This window comes from Dreissena polymorpha, unplaced genomic scaffold (assembly GCF_020536995.1).
Source record: "Dreissena polymorpha isolate Duluth1 unplaced genomic scaffold, UMN_Dpol_1.0 chrUn028, whole genome shotgun sequence".
NCBI classification, from domain to species: domain Eukaryota; kingdom Metazoa; phylum Mollusca; class Bivalvia; order Myida; family Dreissenidae; genus Dreissena; species Dreissena polymorpha.
The window spans coordinates 16365-37500 of NW_026273342.1; the positions used below are offsets into that span (position 1 = coordinate 16365).

Sequence of the window (21136 nt, forward strand, 5' to 3'; positions counted from 1 at the left end):
CTTCCATTTTCTTTTGAGAACATATTTTTAATTTGAAAATAGTTCTGTTCATACTGAGTTCAGAAATTGGATTACCAAATTGAGCTTTTTTGGTAATGAATATTTAACCAACTTGAAGTGTGTATCGGCTTGGAACTGTGTGACATGGCGATGTTATTGTCACGAAATTCTGATCAACTGTTTTGAAGCACGTATCTCAACATTTTATGTCATTAATTAAATATCGAAGGTTCAGTGTAAACCTGCTGTATCAGATATTGCACTGATAGAAGCACCGACAGAGTGTCACGATAGGACCCATTTGTTTGTTATTTAATGTCAATTATGGGGCCTCATTTGTACGGAGCTGTTCATGTGTAAAGTAATATAAGTTTTCAGAGTTTTCACAGTTTGCTTTTCAAGCACACTTTTGTGAGACAAATTATATTCTCCACTTCCGGGCATAGTCTGCTTGGCGTTTGTCACAATTTTATTTCCGGGCATAGTCAGCTCGGCGTTTGTCAACGCTCTACTTCCGGACATAGTCTGCTCGGCGTTTGTCCTCATTCTACTTCCGGGCATAGTCCGCTCGGCGTTTTACAACATTCTACTTCCGGGTATAATCTGCTCGGCGTTTGACAACATTCTACTTGCGGGCTTGATACAGCTCGGGTTATCTATAGTCTACTTCCGGCCTTGTTAAAGCTTGGAGTTTACTACTTCGAAGAACACTTCTCGCGGGGCTCACACAGTATAAGAAAGCAGAATATGCTAACAGTTACAGAAAATATGGGGTATGTGAAATAGGTATTCGCAAATAAAAATGCATAAGAAAGCATGCGTAAAAGGGTAAACACAACTACGACAGCAGCGGGAAGCATAAATAAATATAAATAGACAACAAAGAAAGCAACATAAAGTATGCATACTTAGTTTAAAACACATATCTTAGTAGCAGAAAGAAAACATAAATAGGATAAACGTACTTTTAAAATCGTACTTGCTTCGTACCAATAACAGCTTTCCTAAACCAGGTGCTTATTCGCCATAGGTTGTTAACATGCATTATTTTGAGTGCATGTCTATAGTTACGAATCTCTATCATATACTGTTGATAATGCTTTTATAACAGTAAAATGCTCTTTAAAAATGCATCTGGACCATATCTAGGTCCAATCATTTTGTCAATTATATATTGAATTACTACTTGTTAAATAAATAATTAAATAGTCCACATCGAAACGTGACAATGTTGAAAATGCATTTAAGAAGTTACGGGGCATTGAAGTATTTGTTTTAACGTAAGCAGGGGCAGGAACAAAACATGGGTTCAGGGTATATTAGTAGGGTCAATCGGTGCATAAATACAACTTGCAGATGAAAAATAATTTTAAAAAAAAACAAGAAAAAGCACTCTGTTATTACATCACACAACATATATCAAAACAATCTTAACTTAAAAATAAATCAGAAGTCTTCCATAGTAAAATGCAATTAACATAAAAGTATGACTTACCACCTGTGTATACAACCATGATATTCAATTGCAGATATTGAACTCCCTTTACTATCACAGTCAATATACTACTACTACTACTACTACTACTACTACTACTTCTACTACTACTACTACGTACTACTACTATTACTACTACTACTACTACTACTACTACTACTACTACTACTACTACTACTACTACTACTACTACTACTACTACTACTACTACTACTACTACTACTACTACTACTTCTTCTTCTTCTTCTACTACTACTACTACTACTACTACTAATACTACTACTACTACTACAACTACTACTTCTACTACTACTACAACTACAAGTAGTACTACTTCTACTACTACTACGACTACTACTACTACTAATACTACTACAACTACTACTTCTACTACTACTACAACTACAAGAAGTACTTCTTCTACTACTCAGGGGTGGCGAAATCTCAAAAAACTATACTTGTCCATGGACAACAATTTAGGAAATTTAACTTGTCCGTTGCTGAACTACACTTGTCCGTTAAACTTAATGTTTATATAAATTATAAACGCATTTATTGTTATACCTACACATGTACCATTCTAATCAGATAATATAGTGTACAGTTTCTTAGAAAACTGATGATGGCAACGGTGTAATCCTCGTGAAAATTGTGCATGTCATGCGTAATATTGTCAAAACATTTTTTCATCACGTTATGCGTTTTAACAGAGACTCGTTGAATTAATTACACACAGCTGTAAACGTTTTGTTTTATTCTCAAATGAGCATAAGTAAATGTGTTATCCGACAAACACTTCTGAATTTTAATGACAGCCATTTCTATATGCAACGTAACTATCCGGCAATGCTCGAATTTGTATGAAATAACATGAGAAAAAAATGATGCTAGAATTTAGCCAACGTTTGGTATGGGAGGGTATAAAACCAGGAAATGTCCGGAAAACCCGGAATTCTTTTAGATAAAACCCGGAAAAGGTAAAAATGGTTATAAATGCATTATTATTCGTCCGATATGAATAATAATGGTACCGTTGGAAAGAAGAGCCTCCAAAGCTTCTAACGATGTAAACATATTGTATGGCAGGGTCGGGGTCGGTCTGTAAATTGCGGTCAAAGTCCACCTACTTTAAGGTTTTCTTTCGCACACACAAAATGCCTAATGGAAAACCCGGAAAAGGTAAAAGTGGTTTAGAGGAAACAGTTTTATTAATTCGATATTAATTATAATGGTACCTTTGTAAAGAGGATCCTGATAAGTGCATACGAATGATTTTGATTTATATCTTATATTGAGGGTAAATAGTATATATGATTGCTTTTGTTGTCGTGAGAGCAATAAGGAAAAGACAGCGGATGGTTTGACTATTTTCCCTCATGATCTTATTTCTGGAGTTAACTTATTATTTTATTAAAAACACGCGACGTTGTTTTTGTTTCATTTCATTGTGCCTTAGAAAGTTACAGTTATGTTGCTCCGGTGAACATACAACCATTGAGTAGTTGAATAGTTTAATCAAATTAAGCGTATTCTCTTTTATTGTAGTTTGATTGAAATTGTCATGCAATTAGGTTAATTAGTGTTTTGCTTTTGAAGTTTTTGTTTTCTTTTGGCAAAGTGTAATGTTTCGGCGCCCTTAGGCGCCCTTAAACCGGGTCTAAACCTCAGGCTATGCGTTGCTTTGCATTGGCCATGTTAATGCGGTGACCCCAGTGTGTGTCGTGTTTTTTGTCTTGTGTCTAATTAAATTGCAATTGGCCACATGCCTAAAATGACCGGCCTTGTTTTGACGATACAATAATTTCCTGCAGATGCAACTTGATATTAACGTTATTTATAATTGATATTGGACTCGAATCTGTTAGTTCATCCATAATACACAATTATTAAACAGCGTACATTCATCAGCATAATTCGCTAAACGTAATATGAAGCGATGTATCTTAGAATTTTCAAAACCCTATTGTGTGTGTTTCCAAAATAATCGTACATTATGATAGTATGACGATATTTTGTACAAAACTGACAGACGCGTTAACTAATTATATTTGCGTAAATTACTTGTATTGCCCTCTTTTCGTTAGTATTGATGAAAACACGGAGCTTCATATCACGTTCGATTATCTCTAGCGCCACCTCTGTTTGGAGTTGTATTATTTATTGAGTCAACTATACTTCCAAGATGGTACTTGTAACCGATAGTAACTATGAAGATAAGTAAGTTTATATGTCTTCGACGATATCACAAGTCCCTTAAATGTAACATGTGGAAAACAGCAATTAAGATAAAAGAAACCTCAGCTTATGTAATTTACGTCATGCACAACACGTGTAAAACATTGCCCAATTACCGGGGTCTTTGTGCCGATGTCGTTTGAACCGATAACGAACACAACAACCTGTAATGATGGTTTAATGTACAATGAACAGGATTTAATGTGAATAAAAGATAATATATCCCTTTTCCGTATATACATGAGAAATTGAGAAAAATAAGTTTCAGTCTCGTGAAAGTGTGACATTTTATGTCGTGGGGACAAAGCAGGATGAAGATCCTTATCGCGCATGCATACCACCGCTTTAGTTTTACATGAAATTGGTGGGGTTATCACAGGGGAGGAGCGGAGGCGGGCACAAATCTTGACCAAAGCGTGACCAAACGATCGTTATTTGGGCATTCATAACGTTGAATATAAGTGACACGAGTGTGGTGCTTTATGAAAATTTCGGTTTGGGGGACTCAAAAAATGTATTTGAAAATCTTAACAAGTATTATCAAAGTACGGAATCCGGATAGTGCCATTTATAATCTCGTCCTCCTTTCATTACGGGCGATAGAACAAGAAATATCAAGAAACATGATGGTTATAATGACGTCTCTATGGTGTTTATTTTTTTTCAATAACAAATATGTGTCACTATGAGTTGTGTATTGGCTGCAGCGAATCTACCGTGTATCTCATTTCTGGAGATCCTATCAGCAGCCAGGCCAGTGTTGACCAATTCACAATGAATTAACTAATAAGGATCGTGTGCATTCATTTTTGATACAGTGTATTCATGGCTCAAATCTCATTATTGCTGGTATGACACACCGTACTTTGTACGACTAAACAATGCAAATGAAATTAAATCTAGAAACAGAAACTTAAGTGAAAGGGCGAGTTGATATGGATTAAACTGTATATAGTTCAATAGAAGTATTGACAAATATACACAATCGATCTTTAAAAAAATAACATGTTTTTTTTTTATTCCGAAGTATTGTTCTGATATTCTAGATGTGATTAGAAGATCATCATATTTGCCAAACATTTACAGGATATTTTTATGATATAATAGAATAACATTATCACTAACAAGCGTTTTTTTTTAATTGCCTCGATCAAAATTACATTCTCAACCTTATTCAACATATAAATTATTGTGTTCTTTATTAATTAGGAAACATACATGCATTCCTAAATGAAAACTTTATTTTAAATATACATTCTGTTTTTGACGGTAATAGCCGTTTTACTGCGACAGTGAATTGTTAGCATGAATTAGCTTTACACATAAGTATATAGCCTCTGTATGGGGGAATTAGGTTAAGTCCGACAGATTCATGTACAATTGAGGTTAATAGAGGCAAATATTACAAGGGCCAGAACTTCCTAAATAATAGGCAATATATAACTTCCGGCATTAACGTACAACTGCATGTCGCCCTGAAGAATGTCCATGAGTATAAATGAAAATCCATTGAAATTATACGAGGAGATGCGTTCACAAGAAATTATTCTTATATTAAGTATATTGAAAAAATAATCCAAGGGTCATTATTTCAGTTTAACGGTAAGCGATATTTAAATTTCCGAATAAAAGACGGGACCGCTCCTATGAAATTGACGGGAGGGTGTTAATCCGGATGCCTTATATCCCTATTATATGCATGTAAAGTGATAATGTCGAAAGAAAAGCGTGTTGCACGAAAATCGACTTGAAATACTCCAAACTAAATTTTAGGGTCGGCAAGAAAAAAAACGTAGGGTCGGGTTACCGGAAACAATTTTACGCTTTAAAACTGTACCTTTAAAACAGAAAATGTCATAATTTGGTAGGGAAATCAAACAACTTATACCAACATACAGCGCTATCTGATATTGAAAAAATACTTTTGCATATTTTAGGAACGTCATAAATTTTCCATCACAACGATATTATTTTAATTCAAGTCGGTAGAAAATATTGCTTCTATAATTACTTTTATATTTTCCGAATTTTACGCACAACATAATTAGGCATTAGAAATAATAAAACTTTACCAACTTTGGACGCTAACAAGAGTGCTAATTTGATATTGTAAAACAGTATTGTTGCATGTTTTACAAACCTTTGAGGGCCTCTCTACTAGGATACCATTATAATTAATATGGAAAAAATAATATAGCTTTTATAATCACTTAAACATAGGTTTTCCTTTAATGTCGGTATCTCTGTTTTTTGTATTATATATTGTGAAATGCGCATTTTTCAGCTTATTCGTTTGATATACTTATCATGAAGATATGTTAAAAAAATAAAATTTTATTAAGAAAACATTTACATCACATGCGCAATTTTCTGAATGGACGGACTTTTTGACGTTACGTCATAGCATATTTTGATAATAACATGAATATAATATTGACACATCATTTAAATGTTATCAACCTATACAATTACAACTATTAATGTAACACTCGATCAATATCAAAGTTCGTATTTTGCATTGTTTGTTTTTGAATACACGTTTAAAAACAACAAATAAAATAAGTTGTAAATAAAATTAGTTTAACACAAGACAAACACATACCATATCTCCAGGTTAATTTCAAAACTGTGTTGACGGCCATTACTACGAAAGTACAAGTTTTTAAATGAAATAACGAAATAAATCCTGAACTTCTTCCATTTAGCTTTTGTTTTGACATTTTTATGATCTTATATTTATTCAAACCAAGTTATACATGAACAGCACATTCGTCTTTAAATACTAATTGTATGTATACGCTGCCATGTATGTTTTTTAGCAACAGTATTTAAAAGTATTTTATTAAAAAAATAGACCTGCAAAACCAGCATAGTTGTTGATAACCTGTCATCAGGCTAACGGAGTTTACATTTTGCAAATGCATTTTGTTTTTTGACCGTTTTGGTCAGTCATCCTGGTTATTCACAATATCATGAGGCGTTTATGACACAAAGGTTGCATTATATCAAACCATTCAGAACAGTAGTATTATGTTATAACGTATTGGGTTGTTGGTTACATGGTTAACACGTACTACAGTATTTTTAAAATGGTATCAACGCCATTGATAAGAAATGAAGCATTAGGAAGACTAGCAAGCACTGATTAACAAAGTATAAAAATGAAGTGTCTTGAAACATTACACGTGTTTATATTTGCGTACACAACCGGATTTATAAGCGGGATATTGTGAGTAAAACGCCGAAATATATTGCTGACATAATTATTTTGTTTACCAAATATCTCTGCTCAATATTTACGCCATTGCTTTCGGATTGGCCAAACGCGTCCAATTGTGTCGTATCATATGATCAATTGTTCAAGTTATCTTCTTTGTGAGGGAAAACTATTTTTTTCCTGTTTACGTGTTATTTGGTGTTTTATGTCAACATAATCTTCCGGTCTTTACACCCATGTCAGTTGGATTTAAATGAATTTTCTTCCTGTCCAATTGTGTCGTATCATATGATCAATTGTTCAAGTTTTCTTCTCTGTCAGGGAAAACTATTTTTTCCTGTTAACGTGTTATTTTGGTGTTTTTTCTCAACATAATATTCCGGTCTTTACATCCATGTCAGTTGAATTTGAATGAATTTTCTTCCGGTCTTTTTTAGTTTCGGGTTTGAATTATAAAATTGAAAAACCAATCAAGCACACGCGAGTAAGTTGTACTTCAGGAAGTAGTGTGATATTGCTTTAAATGTATAATATTGCTTCATAAGCTCACCTGCTGAAAATACGTCATGATGTTATAAGTCAGTCGTAATTGTATGTAGTGAGTTCTACCATTCAACTCGGTTAAAACCACAGCGGTGTTTTAAAACAGTATTTCAATATATAATTTTCATTTTGCAGATGAAATAAGCCAGGAAATGTAATGTTCAAATTATACATAATATATATGTTTTTTATACATAATGACTATTTTACCGTCTTTGTTTAACTTCAATATAAATTGTAGTTGATTCAAACGGAACACTTCACCCAATCAACGGAACTGTACGTAATCCAACTCGGCTTTCGGCTTTTCACGTCCCAACGTCCAGACGTTTGTGAGTCTAGAAATTTAGTTAGGTAGGAGCGATGTGAAACACTCTGGATTTTCCGGACATTTCCGGGTTTTATACCTCCCCTTTGGTATTAATTATGCATTTAAAATTTAAGACGAACATTCAACATTTAGGTACGGAATGAACGAGCAAACCAGTCACTGCCTATTAAACAGACGGGCCGAATGTTGAAAATGCGGCATGCTAGCCTCCTGGTCTCTTATCATGCTTATGGAATAAGCGAGACCACTGTGCAGGAGAGTGCCCATATTTTAGCTTGATTGCTCCGCAAATAGCACTGACAATGTTATCGGGTGTCAACATCCGGTTTTGTAAAACTTAATAACGGCTTTAATACAAACTATTTTTTTGTATTTCTCAACCCGACTAGTTGTCCACGGACAACTTAATTGAAAAAAATCAGTTGCCCGGACAAGCAAATGTACGACCCGGGCAACTCGGACATTTGATTTCGCCACCCCTGCTACTACTACTACTACTACTACTACTACTACTACTACTACTACTACTACTACTATGTTATTGCTAGTGATTTAGCAAATATATACAGCATTACATTAATCGTATAAACGAATGTTTTATGAATATAACACTTTCAGCATAGCAATAACTTTACATATATTATGTCGATGTTGAAATTGAGCAAAAAACTATTGTTATGTTAAAAATATTTTATTTGTTGCTCACACCCAATAACATTCAGAACATGGTAAAGTTAAAAAAAACTCTATTAATTAATAATTCGTTTAAGGGCAGTTAAGCCGAATTAGCTTATTACTTGATTTTAAAAAAGAGTTTTTATGTCAGATTAAGCTATGTTAATTATATGTTTTTCATGCAAACACATCAAACGTCCAAACTCTAAAAATGTCGCACTGTTTATATGTTAACAATATTACTTTTTATGCAAGTTCTGTTCTGATGGCTATTATACTTCTTTCAGACGATTTAATTCTGGCGCGTATATCAATTGTATGATATGATCGTTTTATTATCAAAACAAAACTCAACAACACTGTGAGCAATCAATGGCGGAAACAGTTATTAACATTATCAAAATAACTTAGATTGATGACACATTAAGTACAACAAAATTTTGTCTCGTTAACTATTATGCTATTGAAGTGTAATCTCGCCACACATTGGACGTTTTAGCAACTTTAAATAGTTGTTATATTACTCTTTGTTTGCTTTTAATTACGTTGAAATTTACGGAATCCATTTTTTCACAGAACTCATCTTGCCAGAATTTCGATATAGAGATGATGATTTATAGCAAAGTCTGCTTGTACAACCTCAGAGGAGTGTGATCCATCACATTTATTAACTGTAAAATAGAATCAAACAGGATTTGGAGAATGGGTAGGTAATATAAAAGTGTACTTCCTTGAACATGTATTTCATAATATATTTTTTTATAAATGAGATGTTTCAGTGTTATTTATTATTATTCATGGTCAACTCAGTATAAACCTGTTTGTGCGGGAAGTAACACGCTCAACAAAGTAAATGTTTTTTGTTTTTGTTTTCAGGCAAATATCGATGGAAGCTTCCGATTCTGTGTATCATACTATTTGTCTGTGTAAGGTATTTTGTGTACCGACAAGCCGACCTAAACACAGCTGTTCCAACCTCTCCTCATGGAGGAAAAGCGGAAATCGTAACGACTGTTAATTATTTCGCTCAAATTTCAGACAATTCAAAAATAATGCATAACGGAACATTGATTCGTGAATTAAACGGACAGCAACCCAAACTAAATACAGTCGTTCCAGTTTTGCCGCAAGGAGGAAAGGTGGACATCGTATCGAATAGCAATTCTTCCGTTCACAGCTCTGACACGTCAAAAATGAGGCATAACGGAACATTGAGTATTGCAATTATAGGTCGCCTCGGAAATCAGATGTTTCAATATGCTTCAATCCTTGGCCTAGCCGACATGATGAACTTCACACAGATTGCCATCCATGGAGGTCAGGATCTGTTGTCCTCATTTCAACTCTCTGACAAAAGAGTAAATTTTACTCGAATATCAACCAAGTGGAGAACTATAAATGAACTTCTATGTTGTGCTTTTGACAAACGACTTACCCAGTTCAATAACACAGAGGATGTCCACGTAAACGGATACTTAGTATCAACGAAGTATTTTCACAATATTAAGAAACACATTAAAAACGAATTCAAATTTGTGCCCCGAATCTTGACAGAGGCAAAGATAATTAAAAATGACATTGCGAAACAGTTTAATGTCACAGGAATAAATTACACATACATCGGTGTACATGTCCGAAGAGGTGATTTCCTTGAGAAAAGGAACATCGAGGCCGGTCATTTCACTGTAACAAAAGAATTTATTACTCGTGCATTACAAATGTGTACTAAAATGTTTGGAAACGATACCATTTTCGTCTTTAGTTCGAATGGTATGGATTGGGTTAAATACAATTTTAATAACGACACAAACTTGAAGATGGCTTTCCTAGAGGGCAATCCTGCCGCCGTGGATATGGCTGTTTTGAGTTTGTGTGACCATAGTATTGTCTCCACCGGGACTTATGGTTGGTGGGCAGCCTGGCTGGCGGGAGGGACGACTATCATTTCTAAGCAGCAGGCCATAAATGAATCGTTTCTTGATAAGCAATTCGTCTATTCGGAGTATTTTCCTCCGAAATGGGTAATTTTAGATTGAAACTGATGAGTATGCGTGTGCTTGGTTATATATGAAGACGCCATGTTATATCCAAAAATAGTTTGAAAAATAACGGTAATATTGACCAAACAGGCGGAATAGTGATTAGTTGTTCTTTATCAATTTCCGGATTCATTTAAAAATAATTATTAAATAGTTATGTAAGCAACGTTATTAAAAATATCACCTTCTTTACGACAAACATGAACATATAAGATATAACTGTAGACGAATAATATCTCGCATTTGTTCAATATATGTTAATGGTCGAATATCGCAAACCGTACCGTAATTAGTACTGGTTGTTTTTGCTGTATGAGGAAAACAGGTAAATACACTAGAATTATTTCTGAAACAGACAACAAGCGTTGAAATGATCAATATTTATTACATTTTTGTCGTGACTATTCAACACGTGGACAAAGACGAATTCAGTTTCGTTTTAATTGGGCGTACCAACAGTTAGTAGTTTCCACTAGCCCAACCGATCCTTATGTCTTTTCGTATTACAAAATTGGTTTATATAATGCTATATTCATTCTACCATATATGCTAAATTAACTTTTACATTGAACACTTCACTTTGCATATTTATTTGGAAATGAATTGCCATGTATTTGTTTATGCTCGATTTTAAGCTGTGTAAATGTATTTATGATAATTTTCGTTCAATTTTCCTTGTTAGAAAACAAATCCCATTTTGTATGGGAAAAAAAGTCTCATGGGATATTATTCCATTTAAGGGATTAATTAATGTAACTTCCAGAAGCACTAAATTTTATCAAATTATAAACAATCTACGCAATATTAATCCGGTTAATCGTGTTAGGAAAAAACAATCCCACGGGTGTTTTGTTACTGTGGGATGTTTCTTCCCATTGTATTTTTTTCCAATTTGATTTTTTTCCAATTTTTAACAATTTTAAAGTCGGATAAAAGTTTCTTAATGCGAAAATAATATTAATAAAAATACAAATAATAAAAAATAAAATAAAATAATAATAATTATTATTAGTATAACAAATAAATAATAATAATAATAGTAATGATACATAATAATAGTAATAATACAAATTAATAGAAATAATAATAGTAGTAGTAGTAGTAGTAGTAGTAGTAGCAGCAGTAGTAGTGGTAGTAGTCATAGTAGTAGTAGTACTAGTAGTAGTAGTAGTAGTAGTATTAGTATAAGAAGTAGTAGCAGTAATAGGGTTAAGGTTAGGGTTAGGGTTAGGGCTACAATTAAAAGGCAGATTTACATAAAAATATATAGCATGATATTACATCAGATATGGTACTATAAAAAGTTTAGATTTGTCTGCATTAAAAGTCAGATAATTTTTTAAGAGAAAGAATTCAATATCCACTAGACACAGCATGCAGAGCATACATAGCATGCAGAGCATACAAGGCGTACGGAGCATACAAAGCCCTCAAAGTATACAAAGCGTAAGGCACACAAAGTATACAAAGCATGCAAGGCATACATAGCATACAACGCAAACAAAGCACACAAAGTATGCCAAGCATACAGAATATACAAGGCATACACAGCACACAAAATATACCAAGCAAACAAGGCATATAAGTATATAGGGCACACAAAACATGCAAAGCACACAAAGTATACAAAGCAAAACAAGGCATATAAAGTATATAAAGCACACAAACACATGCAAAGCATACAAAGTATACAAAGCATACAGTGCACACAAAGCATATAAAGCAAACAGAGCCTATAAAGCATAAAGAGCATGCACAGCACACAAAGCATACAAAGCTAAGAAAAATACTAACAGTATATAACATTTAAGTAAAAAATAACCCATGTGAGGCACAAGTACAACTTTGGAACTAAATCAAGTACACAAAGTAGTACTTAAGAACTAATTGATGTGATGCTCCCTTGCTGTGGAAATCCCATTCAATCTACAGCTTTTGCACTTACAGATGTTTCCATTCCACAAACTAATTAAAGTTTTAAATTATGAAAAATGTGTACATTTTCTAAAGTTTTCCGGTAGGGAGTTTCACAGCGAGGGGGCAGCATATCTTAACAAAGTTTTACCATATGTTGATGTGCGTACCTGTGGTATCTGTAAACTATTGGTGTATCTTAAATTTATGGCTGACTGTCTCTTAACAGCTAAATCATTTAACAAAGGTGGAGAAATTTCATTTATGATTTTAAATGTTTCAATAGCCATTGATCTTACACGTCTTATTTGCAGGGACGGAATGTCTACCCTATGTAAAAGATCACTAAATGGTCGTTGTATATAAAACGAATTGCCCTTTCCTGAAGTTTTTCCATCTTTTTAATATTAGTTTCTGAACAGAAATGCCAGGTCATTGGGCAAAAATTAAAATTTGATAAAACAAAAGCATGGACAATTAATAGTTTGTTTGCTACACTTAAATTTCTGCCAACTCTTTTTAAGATGTTAATCTAAGTGGTAGCCTTTTTACATAATCCTTGTATTTGCGTATCAAAATTAACTTTTTTTTTTTTATTCAATATCATACATACAATGTAAACATGTATATGATCATACAACATAGTGATTGTACAAAGCAATATAGTTCAGACATGTTATACAAGATATGCTAATATATATTTATTTTTTTGAGAGAAAAGAAAAGAACAACAGAGGAATAGTTATGAAATATGATGAATTGTATAAAGTTGAAAGAAAAGATACTGGACTTGTGTGTTTTGTTGTATATTCACAATGATCTTGTCTGACTGAAAAAATAAGAATAAAAAAAAATAAACAAAACTATTTTAGAGAGATAGACTAACATTAGAGTGAAATGTATATAAGTGGACAAAACATTATGAGAATTTAATCCGATTCCATTTTTGTTCAAAGATGTGTAATGTGTCATTACTGAGGGCTATTTCTTTCTCAATTTGAATTTTTAGTTTAAGACTATGGACAAAACAATTAAAATTTGGTACTTGTTTTTTGTACTTCATGTTTAAGATAAAATATTTCATTAATATAACCATAAAATTCACAATATTATTACAGTCTATTGATTTCAATGAGTTAATTCCGAAACTTACATTTAAGAGAGATAGTTTAACGTTTAGTTGATATTGTTCAAGAAAAGATATTAATTGATTCCAAATAGGCTGGATGTGTTTGCACTCCCAAAAAAGATGTTTATATAGTTTCAATGTTTTCACTGCAGAAGTCACACAGATTTGAGTTAGATAATTTACATTTAAAGAGATATTTATTTGTAGCTATAATTCTATGGATGTATTTATATTGAAAATTTCTCAGTGTGCTTTCAATAGTTGCTTTATATGGCATGGTAAATATGTGTTTCCAATTAAGTTCATTTTCTCCAAAAAGAACTTGCCATTTATTTTGGATTTTGGAGTTTTCTGTAGAGTTTTTAATTTGTAGTGTGTAAAATATTTTATTTGTTTTGTTTTTTCTTCCAAGTATGTTTTCTACAAATGTTGTTTGAGTACATGGTGTATTATTTGTATTGGTTTCCGATTTAATATGTATGGGTATGCTTTTGATAAGTGTGTAGTACTTCAAACAATTATTTGAAGGTATTCCGTATATGTAGCATATATTATCAAAAGAGTAGAAATCCTTAATTCTGTAGTCATATAATTGGTCGACATATTTAATGCTTCGTTCAAACCAGTCTTTATAGAAAAACGTCTTATTGTTTGAAGTTATGTCTTTATTGTTCCATAAAATTGTTTTACTGCTGGTTTGGGTCTCTAAGTTATGAGTGACATTACTCCACGCTGATAGAACATCAGACAGAAATATGTTTTCGTTTGCAATTTCATGTAAGATATTATTGCTGATGTTACATTCAAAGAGTAAGGAGTCACCATATTTTTTTAGGATTTTCTGGTAGAATAATTTCCATTTACTCGTATTGGTATTATCTAGGTATCGTTTAACCCAGCTGCATTTGATTGCATGCAAGAATGATTCAATGTTCGTTAATTGGATACCTCCATTTTCTACAGATTGAATTAACTGAGTTCTTTTTATTTTATCAGGCTTACCGTCCCATATAAAATTGAATATTGCTGATTTTATATCGTTAATAACATCACTTGGTGGATTTGGGAGAACTGTTAATACATATATTAATTTAGGAAATGCAAACGTTTTCAATACTGTGTTTTTTCCGATTAGTGTAAGTTTACGATGATGCCATGATTTTAAGCAGTTTTTAAAATTCTGTAATTTAGGTATTATGTTTTTAAGAACTGTATCCTTTTAATTATTTGTGAATGTAATTCCTAACGTTGTGTCTTCATCGGATGTCCAATTAAATTTCATTTCTTTTTTATATTGAACATTACTTTGTTTTAATTTACCTACTCGTAGCACAGTACATTTACTTTTGTTTAGTTTAAGACCCGATGTCATTCCGTAAAGGGTTAGCGACTCTATTAGGTTATGGAAAGAATCGCTATTGTTATTTAAAAAATAAGTTGCATCATCAGCAAATAGGGATTGTTTGATTTCTTCGTCAGGTTCTAGTGTTATGCCTTTTATTTGTTCATTTGATTGGATGTGATGTGATAGATACTCTATGCAAATAATAAAAAGCGATGATGAGAGTGGACATCCTTGTCGAACCCCTCGTTCGATGTTAAAACTGTTTGAAAAGAAGCCATTGTTGATGATTATACTGTTAATATCGGTATAGAATAGTTTGACCCATTGAATGTGACTTTCACCAAAGTTCATATTTTCTAAGCAAGAGAACATAAATGAATGATCAAGCGAATCGAATGCCTTTTCAAAGTCTGCAAAGAATATTAGACCAGGATTATTTGAATTGTTGAAATAGTTTATGCATTCTTGGATAAGACGAACGTTTTCACCAATGTAACGTCCTTTTATGAAACCAGATTGAGATTTTGAAATGATTGATGGTAATATTTTTTTTATTCTGTTTGCTATACTTTTAGTTGCAATTTTGTAATCATTGTTTAGTAAACTAATCGGGCGCCAGTTTGATAAGGATTCTAAGTTTTTTCCAGGTTTTGGAATAAGTGAAATAATACCTTGTTTTTGTAGCGTAGTTAAGTTTTCGTTGTTAAATGAATAGTTAAGTGAATTAATTAGATGTGTTTTTATATCATTCCAGAATATTTTATAAAATTCGATTGTGATGCCATCAGATCCTGGGCTTTTGTTATTTTGCATTTCTTTTAGGGCTAATCCACATTCATATTCATTAAGCAATCCGTCGCACAGTTCTTTTTCTTCCTGGTTTAAAGCCTGATGTGTATTTTTAAAAAGAGTGTTATTTTCAACATTTTTTCGTTTATAGAGGGTTTCGAAAAACAAACGTTGTTCTTCTAGTATTTGAGTTCTGTTTGTTATATCTTTGCCATTGACTACTAATTTGTGTACAGTTTTTTGTTCACTTCTACGTTTTTCAATGTTTGCGAAATATTTTGTATTCTTTTCATTGTGTTCAACATGCTGTGCCCGCGCTCTTAGTATTATTCCATTGAGATGTGTATGATAGATTCCATCTAATATTTGTTTTTTTAATGTTATTTCATTTTCAATGTCGGTGGTGTCATTTGTGTTTGTTTGATGCAATTGTTTTTCAAGTGTTTCAATGGTTTTGATGGTTTCAGTTTCAAGTTTGTGTGTTTCTTTTTGTTTAAATGATGTGTATCTAATTGTTGTGTTACGTATATTTCCTTTAATTACTTCCCATAAGGTGTTTGGGTTTGCATCTTTATTATTTTGAACTGTATTTAATATTTCCTGTTTTATTTGTGTTTGATATTGTGTATCTAATAAGATGCTGTTGTTAATTTTAAAGTATCCTGGGCCTCTTTCAGGTTGTATATTGTGCAGTTTAAGTTCAACTAGAGAGTGGTCAGTCATAAATCCTGGTTTTATTTTACATGTGTCAATAATGTTGCAAAGAGATTCAGATATTACAAAATAGTCTAATCTACAAAATATTGTTGGTTTTGTGTTTGAATGCCAGGTGAATTTGCTCTCGTTTGGGTATACTGTACGCCAGATATCTATCATATTGTAGTTTTCAATTATGTTGTTTAAAATGTTTCTATTTTTAGTATGAGTATAAAGGTTTCCATTCTTTTTATCTATTAATGGGTTCAGGACCGTATTGAAATCACCACCGATTATAATGTTTTTATCTTGGTTATTTATTATAAAGGATTGTAATGTTTCGTAAAATGTGGAATCGTCTATGTTAGGGCCGTAGACGTTGATTAATGTTATTTGTGTTTCGTGTATTTTGATATCTATACTTGCTTGTCTGCCAATTATTATTTCCTTAAAGTTATCGACTGTGACACCTATAATATTTTTTATCAGAAAGGCAATGCCTTGTTTATTAGTATGTTCTCCACTGAGATAGATTTCTCCGTCCCATTCATCTTTTAAGGTTTGTGCTAAAGTAGGTGTCAAATGACATTCTTGTAAACGGCATATACTATATTTTTTTTCGTCTAACCATTTGAAGATTTTTATGCGTTTGTCTTTATTGTTTAATCCTTTAACATTTAAAGTACATAATTTAATCATTTAAGTAGGTGGAGGGTGGTGTGAATCGTAATTTGTATGTGCTTGTCCAGTAAATTTTTATTTTAAAATGTGTCCAGTTGGTTTCTCTTATAGGACATAAGATGTCCATACATACAAACAAAAATAGAAAACAAAAATTAAGAATACAAAAAGATAAATATTCCATAGACTTGAAGAAGTAAAAAGAGATAATCACACAAGTAAGAGGAAAACACAATAAAAGACGTGTCCCTAGTAGAGACATAGAAAAAAATAAAATAAAATAAAACATATGAACAACCATAAAAAGCAACATGTGAACAAAAACACAAGCCAATGTGTTTATGCATAATACTCATGTATATAATTATGCAACACAAATTGTGCACACCAAAAAACACAAGCCAATGAGCTTATGAATGATTCCCATGTATATAACTATACAACATAACATGTGAACAAAAAAGCACTAGTCAATGAGCTTATAAATAATACTCATTTATATAACTGTACAACATACCATTTGGAGAGGAGCACAAGCCAATAAGGTTATGCATAAAACACATGTATATAATCATACAACATAACATGTGAATAATGAGCACAAGCCAATATGCTTATGAATGATACTCCTGTATGTAATCAATAAGTTGTTAATAAGTATGTCATTAAGTATGCAAAGAGCATAGCACAATTTCTGGGTAGGGTTTGAGAACACAAAGCCGGTGTAAGTTATATTTAACCTCTCAGTATTACAATCCAGAGATTGAGGGAAAAAAATCAAACACACAAACAATAATTTTCCATATCTGTAAAAGTTCTTAGTTGCCTCGTTAAAAAGGAACTAACTAACTACACTATGTGTAATTAACTTTATAGTCTATGGCAATACTAAGTAGTTTAACAACTTTTTCACAAGTAATATCGGCATCACCTATCTTAAATGAGGGTTTTTTACAAGAAGTTGATTTTCCTAATGCAAAAGATTGAAATGTGTCAGGGTTAGCTTGCATCAAACCAATCAATAAAAATGTTGCTTTCATGTTGTAAGACACTTATATGTTCATCAAAGTTTGTTGTGTAAAATGAATGAGTATTATCATCTGCATAATTAAAAAGGGTAGATTTGTTTATAAAATAAAAAAATATCATTAATAAAGACGTTGAACAGTAGGGGCCCCAGGAGTACTCCTTTTGTTATACTGGTCCATGTACTAACTGTATCTCCTATTTTAATTTGCTGTTTTCTGTTAGAAAGGTAAGACTGGAAGAGTCTGGATGCAGGCTCTGACATACCATATGCTAACAGTTTTGACAGTAGTACATCATGTGGAAGGCCTTGGACAGGTCCAAGATAATTGCTGCAGCGTAATGGTTTTTATCCAGAGGCTGTTTCGAATCCGGGTTGTTTCGCCCTAATACCTTTTCGCCCATGAGTCGTTTTGCCCTAATTCCTGAGTCGTTTCGCCCTTGTTTTTATGTATGCAGCAATTCAAAAGGATTTATATTTAGAATGTCACAAGCTGAGTTCATACTTCCTTTTGAACTTTAACAACTATGTTTGGGGAAAAGCGGATAATAATAAGCAATATCTGGCAAACTTCTGTATTGTTTCCTACAATGTTTACCATATAGTTAACACACAACGATGTGTCTAATATTCTATATAGTTTAAGGTAAACAAGTCACCGATACATACAAAACGAACAAAATCACAATTAAGGTCTCTTTCACACGTGTGGTCGGTATATTTCACAGGTAATTTATCCGTGCGTAAGAGATGTGAAAGGTGTTATATACAACGTAGTTTAATTAATTATTCAATTAAAGATAATTGGTATGTTAATTAAACGGCTTTAATTGTAATTCAAAATAAAATTAGGGCGAAACAACCCACTTGTAAGGGCGAAACGACACAGGGCGAAACAACTCAATGTTACCTAGGGCGAACAGGTTTTAGGGCGAAACGACCTAAGACCGCCTGCCTCCATTCCTCCAGAAGTTTTAATAGGGTGGTTTGGCAGCCATGTCCCTTCCTAAAAGCACATACAAATTTATAAAAAAAATGTATCAAAATGAGAGTTTAGTTGTTTAGCAATTTCTTTCTCCAAATTTTTAGAGGGCATTGGTAAAACACTTACTGGTCTATAGTTATAGATTTGCAGAAAGTGTCATTTTTCTTGTATAAGGGTGTGACTTGTGCCATTTTGAATTTGAGTTTATCTGGAAAAGTACTTGTGGCAATAGAAAGGGCGACAAAAATTACCCAAATCTACCCAAATCTTCCCAAATCTACCCATTATTAGGAAATCACACATTGTCTTGAGTACAAATGAAGCTTAAAACAAAACAATTGTGCGCCACTGAGAAACCATTAATATTTTTGTTTCATTGTGATCTACAATTAATACTCTACTTAAACCCACACTTACAATCTACATGTATGTAGGCACCATCTCAGTAATACTCCTGTTTTAACATTACTTTTAAACACAGAAGACTTTGATATTTATTAAAAACATATGTGTGTGTACCTTTAGAGGTAGAATAGGACGTTTTGCTCTCTCCTAATGTGTTATTAATGTATTGCCAACTAATGCAAGCTGTTTAAACAGATATATTTTGCATTATAGGTGCGGTTGAATTGCGTTTACAAATGTCCTTCTAATAAACAAAGTTTGGATTTTGTTTACGTTTATTTTTAAAGCCAAATAATATTTTATCCTTGAGTATAATGTTTCCCTTGTATGCGCCAGCTCATTTCTAATAATGTGAACAAAGTCTAGAAGTACGTTTCTAAATTAAAAACAGAAAAACTTCGCCGTGTTTAGCGCTACGATTTAACACTATATACTTTTTACTCGATGAGATAGTTAAGAAGTACACATCCTTGATCCAAGTACATTATTTATTTAATTTAACGCCCGCAAACACATAAGCAGTGTGAAAACATCGCCAAAATATTGCATTGTAACGCAACGGCTTATAATTTAAAGTACATGTTTGGAAAGCATTAAAATCGCTTCGTATAATATAATTAAAGGGCTATATGCAGTTTAAATTGTATTTGTTAATCACGAACATTAATAATTATATCACTAGAAGAAAATAAAACCTTGTTCCTCAAAACATTTCCAAAATACGTTTCAAGTAGGGACAACACTATAAGCCAGATTAACCCATTTATGACTAGTGGACTCTCCCATCCTTCTAAATTGGATCAATTTATTTCCAAAATTAGGGATGTCGATTATATTTATTTTTTATATTTATAATATTTCTTACAAAAATTCCTTAAAGCAAACAGCGCAGACCCTTATGAGATGCTGCATCATGCGGCGTCTCATCTGGGTATACGCTGTTTGCCAAGGCCTTTGTTCTAGGCGCTAGGCATAAATGGATTAAGGAGAGCGAGCAGCCTAATACATCTGAATACATATCTTGTATTTACCGCACAAATATTTCATATTATTTCAACGGCACATTGTTCTTCCAGTTTTAATTGCAATTCGTAAGTACGTCAAAGGATGCAACAAGTCCGCCTTAATTACAATAAAAACACAACATTATGTTCAGCAATTGGTCAATTTTTAAGTATGGCACAAACACAAATCATATTAGACATAAAAACATGATTGCAATCGCGTATGGTTTAGTCTATATGCATCAACAGTCGAAATCCGTATTTTAATACAGCTATTTTATCCCTAAATTGTTAATAGCAAAACAAAATATCTATATCGTGTCATATGATTTGTAGAAAGCTGAGAGATCCGGGAAAGGCCGCACGTTAATATGAGGATTCGTAATGGGTGTTTATCGAAAGGTAAAATCTATTTTTTATTCAATGGCATGTAAACATAGTTTCGGTTTTCGAGACATGTTTTGTGTTTGTGCACGTACCGTAATGCTTGATTTACAGGCCTTTACAAGGTATGGATAGTAAACAGAGCACACATGCAGAGGCGTGCAATACATGCAATACGTAGCAGGTAAACTGTTTACGAGGGCGTTACCAAATTTTATCAATACACCCCATACAATTTGTAT

The 21136-nt window shown here is 32.8% G+C and overlaps 1 protein-coding gene across 3 annotated transcripts in view; it reads left to right on the forward strand.

The window, feature by feature from the left end:
• Positions 1 to 21136, forward strand: part of LOC127863708 (beta-1,3-galactosyltransferase 1-like) — a 40480-nt gene that overhangs the window by 5354 nt on the left and 13990 nt on the right. Inside the window, exons 2-3 of one of the 3 annotated variants that reach the window (XR_008041155.1) lie at positions 9073 to 9202; positions 9373 to 9791. The exons of 1 other annotated variant lie outside the window; for it this stretch is intronic. The gene's annotated coding sequence lies outside the window, so the exon portion shown is untranslated. Of the gene's footprint in view, positions 1 to 9072; positions 9203 to 9372; positions 9792 to 20848; positions 20913 to 21136 lie in introns of those variants that run through there. One more of the 3 variants, XM_052403327.1, reaches the window with a different exon arrangement.